The 20,730-nt window shown below is 34.8% G+C and overlaps 1 pseudogene; it reads right to left on the minus strand.

The window, feature by feature from the left end:
- Positions 1 to 14,986, minus strand: part of LOC121480112 — a 39,677-nt pseudogene extending 24,691 nt beyond the window's left edge.
- Positions 14,987 to 20,730: the final 5,744 nt, after the last annotated feature.

Genomic DNA, 20,730 nt, shown 5'->3' on the forward strand with positions numbered 1-20,730 from the left:
ATTGTCTCTGTCTTTACTCTTATGTTGAATATGTAAGTGGATCATTACTACTCAAGTTTATCTAATTGATGCATCTAAATAAACCATTTTCTCTTTCCTGCTCCAGATGTCAAAACCCTTCAACTTCTCTAGCTATTGCAGTTAATGATGGCTTAATGTGTTATTTTTAACTCCATTTATTGGATGATAACTATATTTTCCTTATCATCTCATTGTCAAGGTCAACTTGACTTTCTACTGATCCTTTCACAGTGTTGACATTAAAATTCGATTCTTCCTTATGTCACAACTCATAAACTCTACTGTAAATGCCTTTAGAATAATTTTCCAAGACAAAATGTTATTATAATTTTGCTTCTTTTTCCCATCTGACTTCATCAAAATTGTATTGATCACTGGCCACTCCCACTAATATTTTATTTCCTTGCTGATCACAAAATACTTTCTACTGGACATTCTGTTCATGGCTATTAAAGGGCCACTCAACCCAGCTTTGTAATACTTGTATACATTTTTTTTTTGGCCATTGCTACTTTCAAGCAAAAAAGTATAAAAACTCAAAGTTTAATTTTCTTCTAAATGCAGTATTTAGTGTGATCCTTATAAGATCCTTAGAGATCACCTCACCACCCCTTCTGAAAGTCTTCCCATCTCATGTAGAGTAAGAGTTCAAATTCTTACAATGACTGAGAAAGCCCTCCACAATTTGGCCTCAATTATTCCATTGATCTCTCTCTCCAATTGCTCTCCCTTTATTCACTGTTCCAACCACACTGGTTTCCTTATTCTTAGAACATTCCAGCCAAGCTCTCATGTAGAGCCTTTGAGAGACAGAATAGCATAGAGGTTAGAAAACATGGATCTGGAGTCAAACAGCCAGGATTGAGTCCATCTTCATTCCATATCTTACTGGCTATGGCATCTTAATGGCCTGAGTTACTTAGCCTTTTTGAGTTCAGTTTTTCCATTTGAAAAGTGGTGATAACCATAAAAAAGAAATGGATTGACTTATTTTGCTTAGCACTTATTCTCTAGCTCCATCCATGTTGTTGCAAATGGCAAGATTTCATTTTTTTTAATGGATGAATAATATTCCTAAGGCAGTCAGACAAAGATGAATTTCACTCATATGTGGAATTTAAGAAACAGAACAAACAAGCAAAAGAAAAAAAAAAGAGAGAGAGAGAGAGAGACAAACTAAGAAACAGACTTAACTGTAGGGAACAAACTGATGGTTGCCAGAGGGGAGGTGGTTGGGGGGATGGGTGAAATAAATAATGGGGAGTAAGGAGGGCACTTGTGATGAGTGCAGAGTGATGTATGGAAGTGATGAAATCACTGAATTCTACACCTGAAACTAATATAACTGTATGTTGTATTAGTTAACTGTATGTTAACTAACTGGAATTAAAATAAAAACTTAAATGGAAATTTTGAGGTGATGGAAATTTTAGTTAATGCTGCGGTGATACTCATTTTGCAATATACAAGTGCATCAAGGTGCACCTAGATGGCTCAGTGGTTAAGTGTCTGACTCTTGGTTTTGGCTCAGATCATTATCTCAGGGTGGGGAGACTGAGTTCTGCATTGGGCTCTGTGCTCAGTGGGGAGTCTGCTTGAAATTCTCTCCCTCTCCCTCTGCCCCCCCCTTAAAAATAAGTGTATCAGATAAGCACCTTGTACACCTTAAACTTATATATAAAATGTTATATGTCAGTTACATCTCAATAAGGCCATCTATCATCTGTCTACATCTCATTGGTTTCCAAGACAGAGTAAGCACTCCACAGGCATTTTCTGTTATTGGTGTTGCTGTCTAAGACTGAAATACTCTTCTTCCAGAGGAGTCTCTTAGTTGTCTCCCTTCAAGTCTTAGCTCAAATTTCACTCTCTTGGTGGGATAGTCACTGAGCACTTTATTGAAACTTACAACTACTTTAATCTCAATATTCTATTTTCTCTTTTAATGTTTCCCATAGCTTTTATCATCTTCTAATAGACTATATAATATACTTGCTTATTTTGCTTATATTCCTTCTGTGCCCATTAGGACATAACCTTCAAAAAGGTGAAGATTTTTGTTCTCAATATTTGTTATATGTCCGGAAAGTAGGTCAGTAAGTGTTCAGCGAATATTCATGGAACACATGAATGAATAATAACTCAAATTTTTATAATTTCTTAATTTTTGCAGTTTCAGGCTCTAATCATTTCTATCATTGTCTAACATGATTTTAGTGTCTTTTTTTAGATGAACCATGCTCTCCCTCTCTCTCTCAGTGATATTTACAAAGGAAAGTAGTTTTACTGGTTTCATGGTTTGGGTCATAGTAATTAATTGATATCACTAACTAGATGTAGGTTATATCATTGTGCCCTGAAGGTAGGTACAACTGGATACTTCCTTTTTTGTGAATTGCAATGTACTCTACCTGTCCAAAGAAGGGAATTCCTCGTCTAAAGTGCGAATCCACTTTCACGAACCTGAGTCTGGTTACAATGTTTGTGATTTCACTGGTCTCATAACCAGTAAATACTGGTTCTAAAAATATGTAGAGAAGAGTAAGTATTCTTGGAAGTTACTTTAGTCTTAAAATTAATTTCCTTCCACCTTCCTGTGACCCTTATTTTGTTATGGAAAACAAACAAATGTTTATTGTTTCACTCCATATATTAATTTAGAGTTCAAACCTGTTCTCTCTTCTCTGGTCTTGGCTTCCACTCTAAGTTGCATTTCATAACCCATATTTTTAATCTGGAGTAAGTTTGATTTTACTTGTTGGGTGATGCAGCCATTGCTGTTAAGCTGAGAGAAATTAAAAAAAAATTGATAAATACCATACTGATTAAGACAATAGTCACCAAATCTATTATTTTCTTTCCGATGCCGAGATGACTTCTTTGGGTTAAACATGTTAATTTATCTTCAGAAGTTTAATATTCACATCTGCTTTATAATCTCTAAGGGTTAGTCATCAAAATGAGAATTTTATTGATAAAAAATAGAAATTCTTTTTCCTTTTTGGTGGGAAATATTTTGGGACAAGCTTACTCCAATGTCTTCTTTCCATTTAGTAAAATGGGGTAGCTCAATGGTTGTCAACAATGATAGTGCCTAGAGAGAACACTAAACTAAACTGTTGACTGAATTTTTCGCAGAATCTTGTTTTTGACAGTAAGCAGAATGAAATAATTTTCTGCACATGCTTACAGTCGCAAGTCCTGGGACAGGTTTCCCATAGGTGTATCTGTCACGTAAGAAATAAATCAGGAACTGAGGAAAGGTATCTACATTTTCCACTACTAATCCACCACAGCCCAAACAATTTCTTTCTGCAGTTCCTTGCACTTTTTTATTATTTTGGGCTCATATCAGTTGAAATATATCTGGAAAATATCTTTATCAAGAGGTACTACTCATTAAGGCATTTTTGCTTCAATGTACAATCAAATTTCCTTCATGATTAAAAAAAATTCTTCCTCTTAAACTATTTATTTTTTATTCTTATTATCAGTCTTTTTATTCTGTCATTATAAAATAAAAACTTGTTGTTTATACCAGGTGAGAAAACTTAGGTAATAAATTGAACATAGATAAATAAATAATAGAAATAATAAACCCAACATAATAACATGCACACGCACAGAAAGAGAGAGAGAGAGAGACAGAGAGAGAGAGTCCTGATAAAACCTAACAACCATAAGGCATATAAAAAATTGTGTGTGTGTGTATACTCCATATTTCTCTTAGTTCTTTCTCTTAAGAGAACAATTAATAATTGGTTTGCTTTGGGCATTACTTTTCTCTTTGTAAATGCATCCAATATCACTTCAAATAAAAAACATAATCAGAGCAACTTATTCTGAAACCCTTTTCTAAGATACAGATATCAGTACTCAGATGCCATTAAATTAGACAAATAATTCCTTGGTCATTACTTCAAGACAGAATTGAGGCAGAGGTCCAGATGCTTTGATGCTTTCAGTATATAATATTTAGATGGGCATATTTTTTGTTTTGTTTTGCTTTGTTTTCTGTTTTTTTTTTCCCCTGATGATTTGTAGGAAATGAGTTTTAATTCTCAAAGCTGAAACGAACTATATAAGAGTTATTTGCAATTGCAAAAGGTTAAAGAAGGGAATGCTACAAGACAGAAAACATTTTCAAAACTAACATTAGTAAGTCTTTCACTATCAATAATTACTTTAAATGTAGCAGATTAAGTTATCCAGTAAAAAAATAGGGTAAATGGATAAAAATACAAGATCCAACAATATGCTACATACAAGAGAAACACTTTAGATTTAAGGACACACAGAAGATGAAAGTGAAGGGATAGAAAAAGATGTTCCATAAAAATGATAACCAAAAAAGATCAGGGGTGGTTATACTAACATCACACAAAATTGACTTTAAGTTAAGAACTATCACAAGAGACAGAGAAGAAATTATACAATGATAAAAGGGTCAATTCGCCAAAAAGATGTAGCAATTATAAATATATATGCACCCAGCATCAAAGCACTTAAATATATGAAGCAAACACTGCGGAACATAAAGGAGAAACAGGCAACAATACAATAATACTGCAGTATTTCAATAATAGACAAGACTATCCAGATAGGAATTCAATAAGGAAACAGTGAGACTGAACAACCTTAGAGACTGTATGGTTTTAAGAGAGATATTTAGAATATTATACCCCAGTGTTGGCAGAGATTTGGAGAAAAGGAATACTTGTGCACTCTTGGTGGAAATGCAAATTGGTACAACCACTGTGGAAAACTATGGAGGTTTTCAAAAAAATTAAAAATGGAATTACCATGTGACCCAATAATTCCACTACTGGATATTTATCCAAAGAAAATGAAAATACTAATTTGAAAAGGTATATGCATCACCATGTTTATTGCAGCATTTTCTTAAATAACCAAGGTATGGAAGCAACCCAAGTGTCCATCGAGAGATGAATGGATAAAGAAGATGTATGTATATACACAGTAGAATATGACTCAGCCATAAAAAAGATGAAGTTTTTTCATTTGCAATAGCATGTTTGAACCTGGAGGGTATTATGCTAAATGAAATATGTCAGACAGAGAAAGAGAGATTCTGTATAATTTCATTTATAAATGGAATCTAAAAAACAAAACAAATGAATAAACAAACAAAAGGCAGAATCAGACTTACAAAACGCAGAGAACAAATTAATTATTGCCAGACGGGATGGACAAAATGGGTGAAAGGAAATGCAAAATGCAGTCTTCCAGTTATGGAATGAATAAGTCATGGGAATAAAAGGCACAGCACAGGGAATATAGTCAATGGTATTGTAATAGTATTGAATGGTGACGAATGGTAGCTGCACTGGGAGTGAGCACAGCATAACATATCAATGTTGAATTCCTGTGTTGTACACTTGAAACTAATGTTACATTATGTGTCCACTCAACTCAACTCAAATAAAAAAAGAAACACATACCAAAAAACAAGTCATCCAAATCAGAAAAGAAGTAAAACTTATCACTCTTTGCAGAGGACATATTATATATAGAAACCCCTCTAATGACTTCATAAAAAAACTATTAAACTAATAAACAAATCCAATAAAATTTCAGCATACAAAATCAACATACAAATCCAAATATGTTTTTGTACACTAACAATGAGCTACATGAAAAAGAATGAAGAAAACAATCCTATTTATAATAGCAACAAGAAGAAGACTTAGTAACATACTTAACCAAGGAGGTGAAAGACTTGTTCACTGAAAACTACAAAACATCAATGAAAGTAATCACAAATAAATGAAAAGACATCCTATGTTCATAGTTTGGAAGACAATATTAAAATATCCATATTATGCCAAAGCAATCTCTATATTCGATACAATCTCTATCAGAATCCTAATAGCATTCTTTACAGGAATTGAAGACATCACACTTCCTGGTTTAATACAGTATGGTCCTGGCATGAAGATGGATATGTAGATCAATGGAACAAAGCCAAGAAATAAATTCATTTCTATAAATTAAATTGTTTTTTTTTAAATTGGTTTTTGATAAAGATGCCAAGAATACACAGTAAGGAGGAAAGGATAGTACCTTCAACAAAAGTATTGGGAAGACTGGATATCCACATGCAAAAGAATGAAATTAAACCCTTATGTTACACCATACACAAAAGTTGGTTCAAAATAAAGACTTAAATGTAAGATCTGAAATGATAGCATTTCTATCAAAGCTATGGGGGGAAAGCTTTATGGGGTACATATGAGTCATAGTAATCAAAAGCCAAATGAGTAAACACTATTCTTAGAAATATTGAGGGAACTTGAGTGTAAAATAAGGATTAGTATTGGAAAATTACTTTTAATTTTGTAAGGTGTGATAATGGCATCATGACTATGTAGGAAAATGTTAGCAATTTTTAGAGGTACATAGTACTGCATCTAGGGCCCACAATTCATGATCTTTGTAGTTTATCCTGAAATGTTAAAGCAAAAAAAAAAAAAAAAAGATACAGCAAATATAGACAGATGTTAATTGTTAAATCATGATTAGGATGCCTCTATTCTTTTGTGTATTTGAAATTTTTAATAATAGGCGGTCAAGATAAGTCATTGAAATAATTTTTAAAATTCTGTGGAAAATTGATTTGTATTATGTACCTGGCCAAGTAATCTCTCAAAATTGAGGCAAAATATGAAATTTCAGACAAAAGCAATTTAACTCACATCCTATGTACTGATACATTCACTTTTTCATCCAGGATATTGATTATCTTTGGCATCTGAACTTTGACCTCAAACTTGGGAAGTACTGTTGATAGAGATAATGGAAATAGGGAGGCTGGTAAACATTTAATGGAAATACAAATATCTCATGTCTATAACATTTCCCAAAATAATACCCTGAAATGCTGGATGCTTTTTTCAAGTGCCAACTTTAAGATGGTAAATTTTAACAATTCATGCAAAATTATCTGACTTTGTGGTCACAGCAGATCTTGATGACACTAACAAAAGATGCTGGCTCCACTGAAATAAGAATTTTGATACTTGGCAAAGTGTAACTCGCTACTGAAAATCAAGCTCTTGTGAGCTTCTGGTTATGAATTTCAATGGCTTTACAAACAGCTCAAGCTGATTCTAAGGGTCACCTGGGTGTCTCAATGGTTAAGCGGCTGCCTTCAGCTCAGGGTGTGATCCTAGAGTCCTGGGATCAAGTCCCACATCAGGCTCCCTGCATGGAGCCTGCTTCTCTCTCTGCCTCTCTCTTTGTGTTACTCATGAATAAATAAATAAAATCTTTACATAAAAATAAACCATGCTTAATATACCTATGGGAGATAGAGAAAGTCTAAGTGAGTGCATGGTATGAACCAAAAAGTTATGGCCTTTTCATTTTTCAGTATCCATACCAAATTCTACGGTAAAGGGGTGCTCTGTCCTTTCGTCTGATTCCTTCTGTACCACCACCTTATAAAAGCCCTGAATGGGCTCACATGAGAGGGTAAAGACCAGCTGTTGGAGGCCACTCTCCAACCTGAGACTCTGCAGTTGTCCAACTCAATTTCTCTTTTGGGTCCTGGAGGTAAACAAGGAGCATGGGGAATAGTTATGCAGCCATAATAATCCTTAAAGCAAACAAATGACTTTGGGGTTGGTAACTGGCATTGTCTTCAGAAGAGATAAACACAGAAAAAAGATAAAACAGAATAAACCTGACACCTGGGAGTTGGAAATTTTAGATCTGAAAGATTTTTTTAATAGTGATTCATCTGTAAGGAATGTCAGAACTTGTAACCTTATATGTGCTGATTTCCATTACAAGACTCTCCATTGCTTACCTCAAGGTATATCAATGGAATCTATCTGAAAAAAGGAAAGAAGAGATGTGATTAGAATTTCACCAAAGGCTATGATTTCAGACTTATGATCCAATAGCGTACTCAGGAAAAATAGTATCTGTAGTAAGATATAACAGAATTTAGCCTGAAATATTGAAGAAATAAAATTGCTTAGGGAAACCAGTAAATAGTTCTAAGAAAAGCATAAATAATGTATTTCCACAGCAATCATTGTGTTGCTATTTCTCTGGAAAATATTATTGGCGAATAACTTGTATTAATTTCATAATATTTATTAGCTTATTAATATTATTTACCAGTAATATATAGTAAAGAACATGACTATATTGTTTACTTATATAAATTAGGAAATTGATGTTAATAGATATTAATAGAGTGATATGTCATTATAATTTAGACCAAATAGGGATAGAATTCCAGAATGACTTGGTTAACAGTTAACTAAGCATATTTTATCTAACTTAAAAATTGCTTTTTAATTTAATTTAATTTAATTTAATTTAATTTAATTTAATTTATTAAAAATTTTTATTAATTAGAGAGAGAGAAAGAGCAAAGAGCACAAGCAGGGGGAATGGCAGGGGGACAGGAAGAAGCAGACTCTTCACTAAGCAGGGAGCCCAATGTGGGGCTTGATTCCAGGATCCCGGGATTATGACGTGAGCCAAAGGCAGATGCTTAACCAATTGAGCCACCAGGTGGCCCCTAAAATTGCATTTTTAAAGAAGCTTTGTTTCCTTGCTTTGTTGAAAGCTAACTAGAAGAAGGGACACTTGATCAGCAAAACCAAGATATTTATACATAATATATATTCTATACTATATCTATGTTACATTATATATTAATATACTTTATACAATCTGTTATGATATTGTCTATTGTATGTGTATATCTATATATCTATATATATTCAGAATCAGTGAAACTCTTTGTGCTTTAGTCATAAACTTCTTGAGAGTATGGGTATGGATAATCTAACTTTTTATTGTGTCTCTTCATTATGTTTAATGTATTGTGCTCATGGCAATAAATGTAGCTATTGTTGAATGATTAGTTAGTATTATAAGAGAAACAGCTTCCGCATCTCTCACCCTTCAATTATGCCTTACACAAGAATCTAATTCTGTGGTGCGGCTGGAGCCCAGGTTCCTAAAGGAATGTCTTGCTTTTCCTGGACCTTCCTGCACCCTTTTGGATGAGTACTCCCATCCTACCCCCCACCAAAACCATAACTCTTGAGATACTTACCAGTTCATTTAGGGGATGAAAGTTCTCATCCACAGAGACAATACAGAATTTTGCTGAAAAACAAATTCCCTAGTCAGACTCATACATGATAAAGCAGGTAATGTGAGTAATAAGGCAGGAGGCTCAGAGATAGGGATTTTGATGACTGGTTGCAAAACCTGCTGAGAGGTGGCCTTTCTTCCTCAGTGTTGCCCCAAATAGTGGAATGTCCCTACATACCTTTCTGTCCTAGTTCATAGATGGGTTTGTCTGTCTGGACAAAGATCAGATTTGAGTATTCTTTACCAACACTGTGCTCCTCTTCCTTAAATATTGTGTTGGTCCCTTTATCTGGACAGTGAGGAATGCCACCTCTGAAGAGGACAAGATCCTTGGGAGCTAACAAACGAAGAATATTGCTGAGGAATTACACAGTCTTCTCCCTCCAAATCTTTTATTCATTACTGTTTTTAAACTCTCTTTCAGCTTCACAAAGGGCTAGATTAGTAAAAATGTTTCTACAATATGACTGAAGATAATAATATAAGATATAGGGGAGATATATCAGTGAGAGCAGCCATAAGTGGGACCCATATCTTCAGAGAGTTTACCTGGAACTCTAGTTATTAAATCATAGTTTTATTTATATATATATATATATATATAGTTATTAAATCATAGTTATATATATCGTGAAGGAATGGAAAGAAGCCTCTGTAAAAACGTGGGAGAATATGATAGCTGAATATCTCGAGCTGGGCAAACTTCAAGAGGTACTGGATGTTTACCTTGAGCATCTTGCACCATTTATACATTCAGAGGACAAAGACACCTAATGTCTCACTACAGGAGAAAAGTTCTGCTACATACTGTCCTACCATGAGACTTTTGTATAATCTCTTTCTAGGTATTGGCCTACTCTGGCCTTAATGACATATCAAAGCTAGAAAATCTCTCTAAGTCATATGTTTTCTATAGCTGATAGGATTTTTTTGAACTTAAATTGAATTTTAGCATTAGAAAAATATTTGTCTCCTATGCTGGTGGAAAATCCATGCTTTGTTCCTTTGTAGCTGAAAACTCACTCTTTTTAGAAGTCCTCCCTAACATTCTTAAAGTCATTCTTTGGGATTCAACATCAGCTCCCCATGATTCAATATAATGTATCAAACAAGGACAGGCAGATAGGATCACAGTGAAGGCGACCCAGTAGAATAAGTCCTTTTCCACCACCAGGTCAGTGAAGAGATTCTGGTTCCCCTGAGGGACTCCAAGGAAGCCCTTATAGACACTGTCTCATTCAGGTACCTCAGAAGGAGGCAGCCCTTCTCAGGGCTCCCAGTGTACATTCAACAGGGAGGGGACCACCACCACATACTACCTGGGAAAAGAAGAAGGCTATATATCAGAGAAAAATGGAGGACAGCAAGCATTTTCAACCATAAATGTGTTTTCCATAACATTATGTATTTCTTGCTACGATTGGTTCTATACCAAATGTCAATGGTAAGATGGAAGTTCTATCATTGCCTGGTGTAAGAATTTATATTTTTTCCTCCTGAGTAGTGCCTCACCCACATAGTCAATCTGCCAGAAGTTGGCTTCAAGGATGTTACAGTTTTATGGGTATCTTCTGTGTTAAAGAGCATTAATATCTGAATATCTCAGTATACATATATATCCATAAAAGTGTACATATATAATAAATTGCTGGCGATTATTCACTTTATAAAAAGATTTTCATTAAAATCTGTCCAAATAAACATCATTTGTGCATGAACACCATGACTGAATTTATATAAATTCAACTGAAAAAATTTCAGTGAACATATATCCATTACATAAAATAACTCATATCTATATTGTAAAGTAATTTTCTTTATAACATATAACACTGAAAACATATTTGCTGTTTCTCTAAGTTTCCTCAGATATGCCTTAGCCAAAATAAATAATTTTTTTATCAACAAGTTTTTATTTTTGTCAATAATTTGAATGTATTTAATTATTCAGAGGTATGGGCAATCTGTTGTGTGAGGTTACTTTCATTTTTTTAAAGATTTTATCTTTAAGTAATCTCTACACCCAATGTGGGGCTTGAACTTACAACCCCAGGATCAAGAGTCATATGCAGCCAGTCAGGCATCCCTGTGAGTTTACTTTCTTGACTTCATTGATAAGTTTCCTTTATCTATTATATTCTCACATATCCTACTCTATCCCCCCCCCCACATATTTCTAGTCACAATTCTACCCATTCTTTGGGGACCACCCCAAGTGACACTTTTGACACAACAGGTGAAGCAGCCATCTTAGTATAATCTCTCCATATTCCGAATTCCTATGAGCTAAAAGAGAATCTGTATTTCCTATGTATCTTCTACTTGCAAGGAATTGTGTTAAGCAGCCTCTATATTAATCCTTCTAGCAATCCTAAATGATACTATACATCACATTCTTCATGTTCATGACAGCTAAAACATGGGGTCCTCACCAGACCCCAAATTCTAATATACAAGAGTAAGATAAAATCCCTGCTTACTTATTAGATCAGCATAAAATGTGACTGCTCAAAACTTTAATGATTTAATAGCTGCAGGCTTAAGTCATTTATTTATAGAGTTAATTTACAATTAAGAAAAAAAGAGAGCTATTGTTTTCTTATATTATTTTACAATCCTTTCCCTTCTACTCCCACATGGACACTTAAAGATAACCAGGCAATTTGACATATGAAAAACTATCTTATTATTTTTCAAAGTTAATAGGTATGAGACTAGTAGAAGAGAGTAACAGAGACTGTTTAGTTGTGGAATCTGGAAGTTAAGTTTGGTTCGAACATTCTTCAAGTGGTCTGCTCCAGCCCATTAGTCATGCTGTATGTGTTTTGAGTTGTGCCTTGGCAAAACTATATGCCATGAAATTAAAATCTCAGATTTTTTTTATTGCAAAAATGCTAAGGTTTTGTTTCAAAGCAGAGAAGCTCAGAGTAGTTAAATACCATACCCATAATCATTCATATAGTACTTCTCATTTAATCCCTTTCTGGCATCTAGATATTTTTTATCTGAATCACCTACTCTTTCAAAAATGGTAAGTGATAAAAATGATCATTTTTTTTACCTCCTCATCCATATGTTTTTCCCTCCAGTTCTTTGATCTTCATAGGAAAGAAGGCATCAGGGTATTATAATTTTATTCAATATACTATTTTTATTATTATTAATTATAAACCTAGTTGATATCATAGTTCAAAAATTAATTCCATGTATAGTAGATATTTCAAACAACTATTTCATGAAGATTTGGTTAGTATTCATTCAATAGATATTGAAATTGGAATTCATTAAGGTTAAGTAATTTGCCCAAGATTTCATCTGTAAGTGAGCAATTAAACTATTAAAATATTATTTAATCATGGATGTTTGCATTTTAAATATTTGCCTTTGCAGGAGTGACTAAATTTTGCAAATATTAAACAGATAACTTTTAATTTTCTCTTTTTCTTCATGTTCCCGTGCCACCTCCGTCTCTCTGAAGGCAAAAGGAGAACAGTTACTGGGTCTTTTGGGTAATATCTCACATCAAGGGATAATAATGCTGGAGGGATATAGGATGTTTTCTGCATAATGAGAAGATATATCTTCTGTTCATGACAACCAGGCCATGAAGTTTGTTGTTCTTTATCAAATGGTGGACGTGATGTAAAGATATAATTTTCAGTGGGCAGAATGATCATATGTTGTGTTGGACTGAACACAGTCCACTTAATATTTCCAACCCCAATAATGCCACTTGCTTCATCCATTTAGCCTTTACTCAGAAATCTGAACAGTGCCTATGTATTTCCAGATGCTCTCTGGGTGGAATGCAGTGGAAGGTGGTACCATCCACAGTTGTACATGAGGTAGGGGAATGATGGCAGAAAAATGTACCCCTACCAGTTACTGGGAAATTGTGCCTGGAAGAAATTTGAAGAAGAAAGGAAAGCAAGTTGGTTCTGATTTCTGCTTCCTGTACTTTGGCCTGGAGAGGGCCAAGTGGATTAAGTGGATTAAGCTAACACAGAGAGAAGGATCCTTTGATCCCTCTGCACATTTAGAACTCTGGAGTCTCCTGTATTAGTCTGGAATGTAGCTACATTAAAGTCAGGAATACAGAGTGGGTAGGGTTCTGAACTACAAACGGGACTCTCCAGTACAGGTTGTATTGGAATAGCCACAGGATTGGAGGCAGGCTGCTGTCACAAACTGGGGATTCTATAGGATAAAAAAGAGCTGACATGAGTGAAGGTCAGCCTGAGAGGACTTCTGGGACTTCTTGGTCAAGGGACCAAGCTGAGACAAATGGCTGAAGATTCAAATGATGAATGTTGGCAGGTAAGGAGAAGCCAGATTAACCGTGGCCAAAGAAGACCAAGGACTCTCAGACCAAAGACTCTGAGCCCTTTTCTCCACCAGGAAGAAATGGAGGTCACAACCTTCTAGCTCCTACTTTGAGGAGGAACTGGGGAGAGGTGGAAGAGAAGTCTTAGATTATTGGATTTCACGAACTTTACAACTCAATAGTTTTCAATTATTCCCTTTCCCCCTCCCTGGTTGGCTAGTTACTGGGGTCTCTGCTGAAGGCTCAGTCATTATCAAAAAACAAAGGAGCCATACTTCCTCTACCCGTGTGATCTACAACAGGAATTAAATTGCACCCCACTATACACTATAACTATTTTTATAGCCAATGCTTTCCATCCCAAAGAACAATTCTGTGAAGGTGGGATTTGAGATTTCAGTGTCTAATCAAATCATGCCTTCTAGTGACCACTTATTCTATTTCTGATTATGATGACCCAAAGGAAAAAAATTAAAGTGTAGAAAAAAATGAAAGAAATAACCCCATTTATGATTCATCTCTTATGATTGGAAGGTATCTTAAGAAATGGAAGGGTAGCATTTAATGGGAAAGTCAAAGCAAAGATATAAAGAAGAGAGGGAGATAAATCACAGACTCTTAAGGAGGGGACTTTATTTTTATTTTTATTTAAAATTTTTTTTATTGGAGTTCAATTTGCCAACATTTAGCATAACACCCAGTGCTCATCCTGCCAAGTGCCCCCCTCAGTGCCCATCACCCAGTCACCCCAGCCCCCCGCCCACCTCCCTTTCCACTAGCCCTTGTTCATTTCCCAGAGTTAGGTGACTCTCATGTTTTGTCACACTCACTGATATTTTCACTCATTTTCTCTCCTTTCCCTTTATTCCCTTTCACTAATTTTTATATTCCCCAAATGAATGAGAACATACACTGTCCTTCTCCGATTGACTTACTTCACTCAGCATAATACCCTCCAGTTCCATCCACGTTGAAGCAAATGGTGGGTATTTGTCGTTTCTAATGGCTGAGTAATATTCCATTGTATACATAGACCACAGCTTCTTTATCCATTCATCTTTCGATGGACACTGAGGCTCCTTCCACAGTTTGGCTATTGTGGCCATTGCTGATAGAAACATCGGGGTGCAGGTGTCCCGGCATTTCACTGCATCTGAATCTTTGGGGTAAATTCCCAACAGTGCAATTGCTGGGTCATAGGGCAGGTCTATTTTTAATTCTTTCAGGAACCTCCACACAGTTTTCCAGAGTGGCTGCACCAGTTCACATTCAAGGAGGGGACTTTTTAAATTTTATTTTATTTTATTTTATTTTATTTTATTTTATTTTATTTTATTTTATTATTTTATTTTATTTTATTTTATTTTATTTTATTTTATTTTATTTTTTTAAGGAGGGGACTTTAAAAGAGACTTAGGGTTTTGCAGGGTCTGAAGCATTGGTAGAGAGCAGGACAAGAAGTAGCATGAAACATGAATAAGGAAGTCTGCCTTTCTGCATAGCGAGGGACAAATCTCAGCAACTATATTGAGCCCAACTCCCTGCCCTCAGCCTGCTGCCTGAGACATCTTAAATTTACCAAGCTTTATGTGGCTGCTATTTGCAAACAAGCTCCACCCCAAGGCCGCCAAATGGAGCTCAGAATTGGGCAAAGCTTCTCCCAAAAGGCCATTGCTCTCCGTGATTGCCTCATTACCCTCAAAGCTCTGACAGGCTCTGAGGTGTTTCCAGAGGATAAAATTCATATTTTAATTAGAATGAACTTTTTATTACTTTGACAGCAAAGCTCCTGGTGAGCAGCTCCTTAGAAGAGATTCATGCATGTTATTATGTATATATTAAACCAGTTGTATTTTGTTAGAGTAGAACACTTCTTGGTTATAATCAACCAGATGTTATGTTTCCACTCTCCTAGTGATAGAATCAAGATTGTCTCCATCTCTCTGACATCACAAATAACTCTTTGATAAATATCTTTTTAGCATGTTTTCTTAGACACTTAGGCCAAACTTTTTGGAGGACACATACACACATGTGGGACTGCTGGATCCAAGGCGTGTACTCAACTGACTAAACACTGCCAGATTACTCTCCAGAATGGTTGTATTACACTATAATTCCACCAGTGAGTGCATGAGATTTTCATAGCCTCAAATTTCTGCTGACAGCTGATCTTTACATCTTGCTAAACAAATGGGTGTGAAGTGGTGTTGTATCACTGTTTTAATTTGTATTTGTCTCACTATCAATGACTTCAGATGTTTTTTTAAATATGCTTTTAGTTTGTAAATTGCTTGTTCATTTCCTTTCCTAATTTTTAAAAATTATAGTTGCTATCCCAGTCTTGTTGATTTCCTGAAATTTCTTTTTCTTTTGGGGATTTTATTCATTTATTTATGAGAGACACAGAGAGAGAAGCAGAGACATAGGCAGAGGGAGAAGCAGACTCCTTGCAGGGAGTCCATGCAGTACTTGATCCTAAGACCTGAGGATCAAGGCCTGAGCAGAAGGCAGAAGCTCAACTGCTGAGCCACCCAGGTGCACATTTCCTGAAATTTCTTGTATAAACCTAGATAGCAATTCCTTGCCATTTTAGACCTTCTGAACATTTCTTTCATTTTTCCATCTATAATTCTATCCATAGTATCCTTTATTTCTTAATGTTGACTGATCAACTTCAACTTCTTTTCCTTATGATTTATGCTTTCATATCTTGGTTATTTTTTATAAATCTTGGTTATTTTTATAAATATCTTGGATATTTTTTCTTGGCCCAAATTTGACTGACCCTTCTTTAAGTGTATCAGCAAACTATCTGTATTCTAACTTTGCATGTAGTTTTCTTTACAGATCCAAGTTGTGTGTGTTTTTTTAACCTTTAATTTTCCTAGCCCCTTGTATTAACGATCTTTTTAAATGCCATAGATTTGTGGTGCCACTTGTATGTCTGTTATAGTCTCACATATACATCAATCTATCTCTGAACTCTTTATTTCCTACCCGTTCATTCTTGCACCAGTATCCTTCCCCACCTACGTGTAACTTGAGCTTATTCATTTCATTATCTAAGTATTTGCTTTCTTGCTTTGTTTTGTTTTGTTTTCCTCTGCAGCATCTGTCAGTTGCTGAGAGGGACAGTTAATATTTATTTTGAATTTAAATTTATTTTCACTTTTGTTTGTATAATTTTAATGACTATGTATGGACAATGGGCATAGCTTCCTGCTTTGTATTTCTTTTAAAGTATATAATGTTCCTCATAGTCTCTTCTGATTTTATTTTTCCTTAAATTTAATTTTGATAGATATAAGATAAGATTGCTACCTGAGGTAGCTTTTCTTTGGTTCATATTTATTGCTTTATCTCATTGCACATTTTCTTTTTTCAAACTTTTTTCTTTTTTTAAGAATAGACAACAGATTGCTAAATTCTCCCCCCTTTTATCAGCTAGTTTAATAGTTCCTTCATTTAGTTGTTAGGCTTAATATATTTACAGTTATTGTAATTTCTGGAAGTTTTATTCATCTGATTTAAAATATAAAAATTCTGTTTTGTCTTAGGATTGTTGCTATTAACAAAGATGTATACTCATGTTTATTTATTCCTGTGGTAGCTTAGGCTTTCCATATCTTCCATCTAATAAGGCAGGTATTTTAGAAGTTTCCTATGTACATTTAGTCTCTTATACATCTATCCCACTTCCCATATACTTTTTAAAAAAGATTTTATTTATTTATTTATTTGAGAGAAAGAGATTGTGAGCATGAGCAGGGGGGAGGGGCATGGGGAGAGGAAGAAGCAGATTCTCTGCTGAGCTGGGAACGTGATGCACAATGCCATCCCAAGATTCTGGGATCATAACCTGAGCCAAAGGCAGACGCTTAACCAACTGAGTCACCCAGGTGCTCTCCTATATACTTTTTAAAAAAGTAATGAGTTATTGAAGTTTGTGCCAGTTACCAATTCAAAACCTTCCAAATCCATCCTTCATTGGCTACTTTCCTTTGTGGAGCTGGTATCTGAATTTTTATCCTTTGCCAGGATGTTAAACTTTTCTTCTTCTTCTTTTTTTTTTTTTAGGATGTTAAACTTTTCTAATAAAGAGTTCTAGAGGAACATTGGCAAAGGAAGAAATTTCTCTTCTTGGTTCTAAGGTACTCCTTCTGCAGGTGTGGTTTCTGCAGTCTCGGCCCGGCTCCTCTGGTGTGGTGGGCACCCATTTTCAGCACTGTGTTTGGCTTCTGCACTGCTACGCTTCTACGGTGTTCCATAGTCAGCAGCATGTGGCAACTTCCTGTGGGTGACTTTCTCCGACACCAACCGAGGTGTTTCATAGCAAGACTGCCACCAGCCCAGTACCTTCCCTTGTCATCTGGTTTCAAAGCCTTGGTGAACTTCTCTATCATCCAGTGAGCCAGGGTTGCTCCCTCTCCAACAAAGTTCAGTACTTAGCATTGAGCAGTTCCTCTGGAGGCACTTCAGTTCTGTCTTTTCCTTGGTGCACTATTTCAGCCCAGGAATAGTGTCTGCTCCAAATAATCTCTCATTATCCTGATCTGTTTTTGTTTATAACACTTTATACTAAATTCCCTCTCTTCAAATTACAATGCGGTTCTGATCCCCTGACTGTGCCTTGCCTGATACAAAATTATACTATCTCAAGTTTCTTTCTTACCTATTTTATTTAAAGAAATCCATAAATAGCATTAATACTTTAAATCATTATTGCTTTCATATCTTTTATAGCACACCTTGGTTTATTTATCTTTTTTGTCTGCAGACTATCTCTTGAATGCTCTTCATTGGAGGGCTCTTGTCTAGCAAAACTTCTGAGGCTGGGTATACATGAAAATATTTTTATGTTCTCACATTTAAGTCATGATTTTCTTGGACATAAAGTTCTTCATTATTTAATTTGTTTTATTATTTTATTATTTGTTTTTTGGATATAAAATTCTTGATGTGAAGTTTTTCCTTAGTGCCTTTTTCTCTGGAATTATTTAGAATTTATCTTATAAAGATAAGTTTTTCTTTATCTTATAAATTTTAAAAGTTTAGTATATGTCCAGTTTTGTGTTTTTTTTCATCTCTTTTATGTTGTTATTCATATTTTTTTGATTCTAGGAAACTTATTTCTATTATGTCTTTATATTTTTTTCCTTTTCACTTCTACTTTCATTTCACCTCAGAAGTCTAAGATGTAGATGTTCATGCTTTTTCAATCTTTCATATTATTTAGCTTTCCATGAGCATTTTCTATGTATTTATTTAAACTTTTCTGCTGCTTTCTTGCAAAGTTCCTCAACTGCATCTTCAAGCTCATTATTTTGTTCTTGTTATACACATCAGAATATTAATCTCATAAATGTTGAACATTGTGTATTTATATCTAATGTTCTCATTTTTTGTACTATGATTTCTTGTTTTTGATATTTTGTATACCTTTTATTATCTACTTTAAATATTAGGATTATTTTATGTTATGTTTATTCTGGTAATTCTTCTTTAGATAATATATGTTGGCCAGTTTGCTGTGTTTCTTTTATAGGACTTGAACAGCCAACATTTGTTTAGTTATTTTGGTCTGTGTGCCCATTATTAATGGGTTACTTTGTCCAATAATATATGTAGGGGAAGAGCCAAAGATAAGATCCTTGTCTGTGATCATGCTAGTGACTTTAAAGTATAGGGAAGGAGAGTCCAGGGAGGAAATCCTCAGTCACCAAGTGATCACTTTTACTTGCTATGTTTTTATATTTGTAGGAGACAACAGTGAAAAGAGATAATCTCTGGAGTTTGGAGGGCTGAATAGGGGACAGAATGGAAAAGTGAACGCCTGACGTACCTGGTTATTCCACATCTGATTTCATTTTCATACTTGCAGAGCTTTTTGTCTAATAAGATTTTACTATAGGCTTTTGCTGCTGATTTCTGTGGTGAAGAGATAATGATCATCCCAAACCAGTTTGAAAGAAAGTCAACAGCAGAATTTAAATAACTTTCTTTTAATGTACCAAGTCAGCTATTTCCCAAATTCCTTTCTATTTGACTACCTCCTCCACTGCCACTTTCTTATCAGCTCTAGATTGCTTTCATATCCTACAGTTCTTTTATAATATTTTGTTGGTTCCTAAAACTTATGTTTCTCTCTTGCTTATATTGTTTCTCGAGGGTTATCTGGAAGAAGGAAGAAACAGTCTGTACTAGTTTTTTGTGTTGGAATTAAGTGTTAACTCTATTCTCTGCTTTTTGTATTTTTTTTACTTGTTTTTGATATTTCATTTAATTTTCTTATTCTCTTCTGCATTATGAGTAATTTCCTCAGATCTTACTACTAATTTATTAATTTACATTTTTTCCTCTGTCAGATCTACTGCTTAAACCATTAGTTGATTTCTCTCTCTTTTTTTTTTTTTTAACTTTAAAAAAAAAATAGGCTCCACACTCAGCCCAGAGCCCAATGGGGGGTCTGAACTCACAACCCTGAGATCAGGACCCGAATTGAAATCAAGAGTCGGACTTTTAACCAGCTGAGCCACCCAGGCACCCCTGATTTCTTTTTTATTTCAATGAATTAATTTTTTGTTTCTTGAATTATTTGCAGTTGGTGTTTTTTCAAATTAGCCATGTTTTCCTTGTGTTATGTGTTCTGTTGCTTGTTTTTACAACTCCAAACTGTGAAAAGTTGTGAAAGGGATAGGTGTGGCTGGCTGCAGAAAATTGGATTATATGTTTTCTTCAGAACTTTATTAGCCTGCTAAAGTAAAGTATGGAGATACTTCTCAATGATCCCTCTTCCAGTTGTCTTTCTGTATGTACAGCTAAAAGCTTTAATTATGAATAAGGAGAGATTATAGTGGGAACAGAAAAACACAATTTTGCAAAGTAATAGGCTGTTTCCCAAGGTTAAATGAGAGTATTTTTATTTTAAAATGCCTGGTTCTTTCATAATATGAAATGGAACAGTGAAAGAGAAAACCGGAATGAATGTAGAACAAGGTCTGCAGGAAATGCTTTTTTTTTCCTCTTTCATTTCCCCCCCTTCAATGTTTATTTATAACAGTGAATCTGGGAAGAAGCAATACATCTTTTTCCATAGCTGGCACATTTTGGGAGTAATTTTTCATTTAAATGTAACTCAAATAACACAGAAGTCGTTTTCCAGTGTAAATTAAGTGACTTTAGTATATTCATAGTGTTAGGCAATCATTACCACTGTCTAATTATTAAATATTCCATTACTC

The sequence above is a fragment of the Vulpes lagopus genome, chromosome 21 (genome assembly GCF_018345385.1).
Source record: "Vulpes lagopus strain Blue_001 chromosome 21, ASM1834538v1, whole genome shotgun sequence".
Classification (NCBI taxonomy): Eukaryota; Metazoa; Chordata; class Mammalia; order Carnivora; family Canidae; genus Vulpes; species Vulpes lagopus.